Consider the following 7500-nt stretch of genomic DNA (forward strand, 5'->3'; position numbering starts at 1 on the left):
TACTTGGATGGGAGACTGCCTGGGAATACCAGGTGCTGTAAGCTTTTTCACTTTTCTCTCCATAAGGCAGAGGACACTGCTGCTTTCACCTTGACAAATATGTGAGAAAGAGGCAAGATTGAAGAAGAGATGCATAAAAAGACGTGAGTAACAGTAAAAAGGGAAAAGAGAATCAATCAATATCATATCAATATTTTCTTCTTTTTGGAATGTTAATGAATGAACTGGTTTAGGTTCGTTCACATTTTGCAATTGACCTACTGTTGTTGGTATTTGAGTCTTTTCAAGCCGGTTCAAACCAACAGGTCAGAGTTCTCTGTGAAGAAAAGTAAAGTTTAATTCACCATTCACCCTACCATTCAAAGAACTGCTTCATTTTTTAAAAACGGGGTCCCTTTGAACATAAAATGAGATTTCTTAAACATGTCCTAAATGTACTATAAATGACAGCAATTTGTAACAGCTTTTAAAGGACTATGTGTTGGAGACAAACTTGCTTACGGCCATACCTCTCTGATTGCGCCCGATCTCGTCCGATCTCGGAAGCTAAGCAGAGTCGTGCCTGGTTAGTACTTGGATGGGAGACTGCCTGGGAATACCTGGTGCTGTAAGCTTTTTCACTTTTCTCTCCATAAGGCAGAGGACACTGCTGCTTTTTCATTTGACAAATATGTGAGAATGAGGCAAGATTGAAGAAGAGATCCATAAAAAGAGGTGGGTAACAGTCAAAAGGGAAAAGAGAATCAATCAATATCATATCAATATTTTCTTCATTTTGGAATGTTAATCAATGAACTGGTTTAGGTTCGTTCACATTTTGCAATTGACCTACTGTTGTTGGTATTTGAGTCTTTTCAATCCGGTTCCGACCAACAGGTAAGAGTTCTCTGTGAAGAAAAGTAAAGTTTAATTCACCATTCACCCTACCATTCAAAGAACTGCTTCATTTTTTAAAAACGGGGTCCCTTTGAACATAAAATGAGATTTCTTAAACATGTCCTAAATGTACTATAAATGACAGCAATTTGAAACAGCTTTTAAAGGACTATGTGTTGGAGACAAGCTTGCTTACGGCCATACCTCTCTGATTGCGCCCGATCTCGTCAGATCTCGGAAGCTAAGCAGAGTTGGGCCTGGTTAGCACTTGGATGGGAGACTGCCTGGGAATACCTGGTGCTGTAAGCTTTTTCACTTTTCTCTCCATAAGGCAGAGGACACTGCTGCTTTTTCATTTGACAAATATGTGAGAATGAGGCAAGATTGAAGAAGAGATCCATAAAAAGAGGTGGGTAACAGTCAAAAGGGAAAAGAGAATCAATCAATATCATATCAATATTTTCTTCATTTTGGAATGTTAATCAATGAACTGGTTTAGGTTCGTTCACATTTTGCAATTGACCTACTGTTGTTGGTATTTGAGTCCTTTCAAGCCGGTTCCGACCAACAGGTCAGAGTTCTCTGTGAAGAAAAGTAAAGGTTAATTCACCATTCACCCTACCATTCAAAGAACTGCTTCATTTTTTAAAAACAGGGTCCCTTTGAACATAAAATGCGATTTCTTAAACATGTCCTCAATGTACTATAAATGACAGCAATTTGTAACAGCTTTTAAAGGACTATGTGTTGGAGACAATCTTGCTTACGGCCATACCTCTCTGATTGCGCCAGATCTCGTCCGATCTCGGAAGCTAAGCAGAGTTGGGCCTGGTTAGTACTTGGATGGGAGACTGCCTGGGAATACCTGGTGCTGTAAGCTTTTTCACTTTTCTCTCCATAAGGCAGAGGACATTGCTGCTTTCACCTTGACAAATATGTGAGAAAGAGGCAAGTTTGAAGAAGAGATGCATAAAAAGAAGTGGGTAACAGTCAAAAGGGAAAAGAGAATCAATCAATATCATATCAATATTTTCTTCATTTTGGAATGTTAATCAATGAACTGGTTTAGGTTCGTTCACATTTTGCAATTGACCTACTGTTGTTGGTATTTGAGTCTTTTCTAGCCGGTTCTGACCAATTGCTCAGAGTTCTCTGTGAAGAACAGCAAATTTTAATTCACCATTCACCCTACCATTCAAAGAACTGCTTCATTTTTTAAAAACGGGGTCCCTTTGAACATAAAATGAGATTTCTTAAACATGTCCTAAATGTACTATAAATGACACCAATTTGTAACAGCTTTTAAAGGACTATGTGTTGGAGACAAACTTGCTTACGGCCATACCTCTCTGATTGCGCCCGATCTCGTCCGTTCTCGGAAGGTAAGCAGAGTCGGGCCTGGTTAGTACTTGGATGGGAGACTGCCTAGGAATACCAGGTGCTGTAAGCTTTTTCACTTTTCTCTCCATAAGGCAGAGGACACTGCTGCTTTCACCTTGACAAATATGTGAGAAAGAGGCAAGATTGAAGAAGAGATGCATGAAAAGAGATGGGTAACAGTAAAAAGGGAAAAGAGAATCAATCAATATCATATCAATATTTTCTTCATTTTGGAATGTTAATCAATGAACTGGTTTAGGTTTGTTCACATTTTGCAATTGACCTACTGTTGTTGGTATTTGAGTCTTTTCAAGCCGGTTCTGACCAATAGCTCAGAGTTCTCTGTGAAGAACAGCAAATTTTAATTCACCATTCACCCTACCATTCAAAGAACTGCTTCATTTTTTAAAAACGGGGTCCCTTTGAACATAAAATGAGATTTCTTAAACATGTCCTAAATGTACTATAAATGACAGCAATTTGTAACAGCTTTTAAAGGACTATGTGTTGGAGACAAACTTGCTTACGGCCATACCTCTCTGATTGCGCCCGATCCCATCTGATCTCGGAAGCTAAGCAAAGTCGGGTCTGGTTAGTACTTGGATGGGGGACTGCCTGGGAATACCTCGTGCTGTAAGCTTTTTCACTTTTCTCTCCATAAGGCAGAGGACACTGCTGCTTTTTAATTTGACAAATATGTGAGAAAGAGGCAAGATTGAAGAAGAGATGCATAAAAAGAGGTGGGTAACAGTCAAAAGGGAAAAGACAATCAATCAATATCATATCAATATTTTCTTCATTTTGGAATGTTAATGAATGAACTGGTTTAGGTTCGTTCACATTTTGCAATTGACCTAATGTTGTTGGTATTTGAGTCTTTTCAATCCGGTTCCGACCAACAGGTAAGAGTTCTCTGTGAAGAAAAGTAAAGTTTAATTCACCATTCACCCTACCATTCAAAGAACTGCTTCATTTTTTAAAAACGGGTTCCCTTTGAACATAAAATGAGATTTCTTAAACATGTCCTCAATAAACTATAAATGACAGCAATTTGTAACAGCTTTTAAAGGACTATGTGTTGGAGACAAACTTGATTACGGCCATACCTCTCTGATCTCGTCAGATCTCGGAAGTTAAGCAGAGTTGGGCTTGGTTAGTACTTGGATGGGAGACCTCCACGAAATACCAGGTGCCGAAAGCTTTTCACTTCTCTCTCCTTAAGGCAGAAGACACTGCTGCATATTTCACTTGACAAATATGTGAGAAAGAGGCAAGATTGAAGAAGAGATGCATGAAAAGAGGTGGGTAACAGTAAAAAGGGAAAAGAGAATCAATCAATATCATATCAATATTTTCTTCATTTTGGAATGTTATTAAATGATCTGGTTTAGGTTCGTTCACATTTTGCAATTGACCTGCTGTTGTTGGTATTTGAGTCTTTTCAAGCCAGTTCTGACCAATAGCTCAGAGTTCTCTGTGAAGAACAGCAAAGTTTAATTCACCATTCACCCTACCATTCTAAGAACTGCTTCATTTTTTAAAAACGGGGTCCCTTTGAACATAAAATGAGATTTCTTAAACATGTCCTAAATGTACTATAAATGACAGCAATTTGTAACAGCTTTTAAAGGACTATGTGTTGGAGACAAACTTGCTTACGGCCATACCTCTCTGATCGCGCCCGATCTCGTCCAATCTTGGAAGCTAAGCAGAGTCGGGCCTGGTTAGTACTTGGATGGGAGACTGCCTGGGAATACCTGGTGCTGTAAGCTTTTTCACTTTTCTCTCCATAAGGCCGAGGACACTGCTGCTTTTTCATTTGACAAATATTTGAGAAAGAGGCAAGATTGAAGAAGAGATGCATAAAAAGAGGTGGGTAACAGTCAAAAGGGAAAAGAGAATCAATCAATATCATATCAATATTTTTTTCATTTTGGAATGTTAATCAATGAACTGGTTTAGGTTTGTTCACATTTTGCAATTGACCTACTGTTGTTGGTATTTGAGTCTTTTCAATCCGGTTCCGACCAACAGGTAAGAGTTCTCTGTGAAGAAAAGTAAAGTTTAATTCACCATTCACCCTACCATTCAAAGAACTGCTTCATTTTTTAAAAACGGGGTCCCTTTGAACATAAAATGAGATTTCTTAAACATGTCCTAAATGTACTATAAATGACAGCAATTTGTAACAGCTTTTAAAGGACTATGTGTTGGAGACAAACTTGCTTACGGCCATACCTCTCTGATTGCGCCCGATCTCGTCCGATCTCGGAAGCTAAGCAGAGTCGGGCTTTGTTAGTACTTGGATGGGAGACTTCCTCTGAATACCAGGTGCTGTAAGCTCTTTCACTTTTCTCTCCATAAGGCAGAGGACAATGCTGCTTTTTCATTTGACAAATATGTGAGAAAGAGGCAAGATTGAAGAAGAGATGCATGAAAAGACGTGAGTAACAGTAAAAAGGGAAAAGAGAATCAATCGATATCATATCAATATTTTCTTCATTTTGGAATGTTAATCAATGAACTGGTTTAGGTTCGTTCACATTTTGCAATTGACCTACTGTTGTTGGTATTTGAGTCTTTTCAATCCGGTTCCGACCAACAGGTAAGAGTTCTCTGTGAAGAAAAGTAAAGTTTAATTCACCATTCACCCTACCATTCAAAGAACTGCTTCATTTTTTAAAAACGGGGTCCCTTTGAACATAAAATGAGATTTCTTAAACATGTCCTAAATGTACTATAAATGACAGCAATTTGTAACAGCTTTTAAAGGACTATGTGTTGGAGACAAACTTGGTTACGGCCATACCTCTCTGATTGCGCCCGATCCCATCCGATCTCGGAAGCTAAGCAGAGTTGGGCCTGGTTAGCACTTGGATGGGAGACTGCCTGGGAATACCTGGTGCTGTAAGCTTTTTCACTTTTCTCTCAATAAGGCAGAAGACACTGCTGCTTTTTCATTTGACAAATATGTGAGAAAGAGGCAAGATTGAAGAAGAGATGCATGAAAAGAGGTGGGTAACAGTAAAAAGGGAAAAGAGAATCAATCAATATCATATCAATATTTTCTTCTTTTTGGAATGTTAATCAATGAACTGGTTTAGGTTCGTTCACATTTTGCAATTGACCTACTGTTGTTGGTATTTGAGTCTTTTCAAGCCGGTTCAAACCAACAGGTCAGAGTTCTCTGTGAAGAAAAGTAAAGTTTAATTCACCATTCACCCTACCATTCAAAGAAGTGCTTCATTTTTTAAAAACGGGGTCCCTTTGAACATAAAATGAGATTTCTTAAACATGTCCTAAATGTACTATAAATGACAGCAATTTGTAACAGCTTTTAAAGGACTATGTGTTGGCGACAAACTTGCTTACGGCCATACCTCTCTGATTGCGTCCGATCTCGGAAGCTAAGCAGAGTCGGGCCTGGTTAGTACTTGGATGGGAGACTGCCTGGGAATACCTGGTGCTGTAAGCTTTTTCACTTTTCTCTCCATAAGGCAGAGGACACTGCTGCTTTTTCATTTGACAAATATGTGAGAATGAGGCAAGATTGAAGAAGAGATCCATAAAAAGAGGTGGGTAACAGTCAAAAGGGAAAAGAGAATCAATCAATATCATATCAATATTTTCTTCATTTTGGAATGTTAATCAATGAACTGGTTTAGGTTCGTTCACATTTTGCAATTGACCTACTGTTGTTGGTATTTGAGTCTTTTCAATCCGGTTCCGACCAACAGGTAAGAGTTCTCTGTGAAGAAAAGTAAAGTTTAATTCACCATTCACCCTACCATTCAAAGAACTGCTTCATTTTTTAAAAACGGGGTCCCTTTGAACATAAAATGAGATTTCTTAAACATGTCCTAAATGTACTATAAATGACAGCAATTTGAAACAGCTTTTAAAGGACTATGTGTTGGAGACAAACTTGCTTACGGCCATACCTCTCTGATTGCGCCCGATCTCGTCCGATCTCGGAAGCTAAGCAGAGTCGGGCCTGGTTAGTACTTGGATGGGAGACTGCCTGGGAATACCTGGTGCTGTAAGCTTTTTCACTTTTCTCTCAATAAGGCAGAAGACACTGCTGCTTTTTCATTTGACAAATATGTGAGAAAGAGGCAAGATTGAAGAAGAGATCCATAAAAAGAGGTGGGTAACAGTCAAAAGGGAAAAGAGAATAAATCAATATCATATCAATATTTTCTTCATTTTGGAATGTTAATCAATGAACTGGTTTAGGTTCGTTCACATTTTGCAATTGACCTACTGTTGTTGGTATTTGAGTCCTTTCAAGCCGGTTCCGACCAACAGGTCAGAGTTCTCTGTGAAGAAAAGTAAAGGTTAATTCACCATTCACCCTACCATTCAAAGAACTGCTTCATTTTTTAAAAACAGGGTCCCTTTGAACATAAAATGCGATTTCTTAAACATGTCCTCAATGTACTATAAATGACAGCAATTTGTAACAGCTTTTAAAGGACTATGTGTTGGAGACAATCTTGCTTACGGCCATACCTCTCTGATTGCGCCAGATCTCGTCCGATCTCGGAAGCTAAGCAGAGTTGGGCCTGGTTAGTACTTGGATGGGAGACTGCCTGGGAATACCTGGTGCTGTAAGCTTTTTCACTTTTCTCTCCATAAGGCAGAGGACATTGCTGCTTTTTCATTTGACAAATATGTGAGAAAGAGGCAAGTTTGAAGAAGAGATGCATAAAAAGAAGTGGGTAACAGTCAAAAGGGAAAAGAGAATCAATCAATATCATATCAATATTTTCTTCATTTTGGAATGTTAATCAATGAACTGGTTTAGGTTCGTTCACATTTTGCAATTGACCTACTGTTGTTGGTATTTGAGTCTTTTCTAGCCGGTTCTGACCAATTGCTCAGAGTTCTCTGTGAAGAACAGCAAATTTTAATTCACCATTCACCCTACCATTCAAAGAACTGCTTCATTTTTTAAAAACGGGGTCCCTTTGAACATAAAATGAGATTTCTTAAACATGTCCTAAATCTACTATAAATGACACCAATTTGTAACAGCTTTTAAAGGACTATGTGTTGGAGACAAACTTGCTTACGGCCATACCTCTCTGATTGCGCCCGATCTCGTCCGTTCTCGGAAGGTAAGCAGAGTCGGGCCTGGTTAGTACTTGGATGGGAGACTGCCTAGGAATACCAGGTGCTGTAAGCTTTTTCACTTTTCTCTCCATAAGGCAGAGGACACTGCTGCTTTCACCTTGACAAATA

The 7500-nt window shown here is 38.9% G+C and overlaps 12 non-coding genes and 1 pseudogene across 12 annotated transcripts in view; all 13 read left to right on the plus strand.

Annotated features, from left to right (window-relative positions):
* Positions 1–44, plus strand: part of LOC137869766 (5S ribosomal RNA) — a 119-nt gene extending 75 nt beyond the window's left edge. Inside the window, exon 1 of the ribosomal RNA XR_011102494.1 lies at positions 1–44. This exon is cut by the window's left edge and continues 75 nt beyond it. This is a non-coding gene — a ribosomal RNA (5S ribosomal RNA).
* A 451-nt stretch (positions 45–495) lies between these two features.
* LOC137869737 (5S ribosomal RNA) lies at positions 496–614 on the plus strand. The gene has a single exon (XR_011102467.1). It is a non-coding gene; the product is annotated as a 5S ribosomal RNA (ribosomal RNA).
* Positions 615–1066: 452 nt separating this feature from the next.
* Positions 1067–1185, plus strand: LOC137869728 (5S ribosomal RNA). Its single transcript, XR_011102459.1, has one exon. It is a non-coding gene; the product is annotated as a 5S ribosomal RNA (ribosomal RNA).
* A 452-nt stretch (positions 1186–1637) lies between these two features.
* On the plus strand, positions 1638–1756 carry LOC137869652 (5S ribosomal RNA). The gene has a single exon (XR_011102385.1). It is a non-coding gene; the product is annotated as a 5S ribosomal RNA (ribosomal RNA).
* Positions 1757–2207: 451 nt separating this feature from the next.
* On the plus strand, positions 2208–2326 carry LOC137869835 (5S ribosomal RNA). The gene has a single exon (XR_011102560.1). It is a non-coding gene; the product is annotated as a 5S ribosomal RNA (ribosomal RNA).
* A 451-nt stretch (positions 2327–2777) lies between these two features.
* Positions 2778–2896, plus strand: LOC137869888 (5S ribosomal RNA). The gene has a single exon (XR_011102612.1). It is a non-coding gene; the product is annotated as a 5S ribosomal RNA (ribosomal RNA).
* A 1013-nt stretch (positions 2897–3909) lies between these two features.
* On the plus strand, positions 3910–4028 carry LOC137869845 (5S ribosomal RNA). The gene has a single exon (XR_011102570.1). It is a non-coding gene; the product is annotated as a 5S ribosomal RNA (ribosomal RNA).
* A 452-nt stretch (positions 4029–4480) lies between these two features.
* Positions 4481–4599, plus strand: LOC137869908 (5S ribosomal RNA). Its single transcript, XR_011102630.1, has one exon. It is a non-coding gene; the product is annotated as a 5S ribosomal RNA (ribosomal RNA).
* Positions 4600–5051: 452 nt separating this feature from the next.
* On the plus strand, positions 5052–5170 carry LOC137869731 (5S ribosomal RNA). The gene has a single exon (XR_011102462.1). It is a non-coding gene; the product is annotated as a 5S ribosomal RNA (ribosomal RNA).
* Positions 5171–5622: 452 nt separating this feature from the next.
* LOC137869957 (5S ribosomal RNA) lies at positions 5623–5731 on the plus strand (annotated as a pseudogene).
* Positions 5732–6183: 452 nt separating this feature from the next.
* Positions 6184–6302, plus strand: LOC137869575 (5S ribosomal RNA). The gene has a single exon (XR_011102311.1). It is a non-coding gene; the product is annotated as a 5S ribosomal RNA (ribosomal RNA).
* A 452-nt stretch (positions 6303–6754) lies between these two features.
* Positions 6755–6873, plus strand: LOC137869653 (5S ribosomal RNA). The gene has a single exon (XR_011102386.1). It is a non-coding gene; the product is annotated as a 5S ribosomal RNA (ribosomal RNA).
* A 452-nt stretch (positions 6874–7325) lies between these two features.
* On the plus strand, positions 7326–7444 carry LOC137869837 (5S ribosomal RNA). Its single transcript, XR_011102562.1, has one exon. It is a non-coding gene; the product is annotated as a 5S ribosomal RNA (ribosomal RNA).
* Positions 7445–7500: the final 56 nt, after the last annotated feature.

The sequence above is a fragment of the Cebidichthys violaceus genome, unplaced genomic scaffold (assembly GCF_023349555.1).
Source record: "Cebidichthys violaceus isolate CVI_PGR_0920_01 unplaced genomic scaffold, fCebVio1.0.p SCAF_127, whole genome shotgun sequence".
NCBI lineage: Eukaryota > Metazoa > Chordata > Actinopteri > Perciformes > Stichaeidae > Cebidichthys > Cebidichthys violaceus.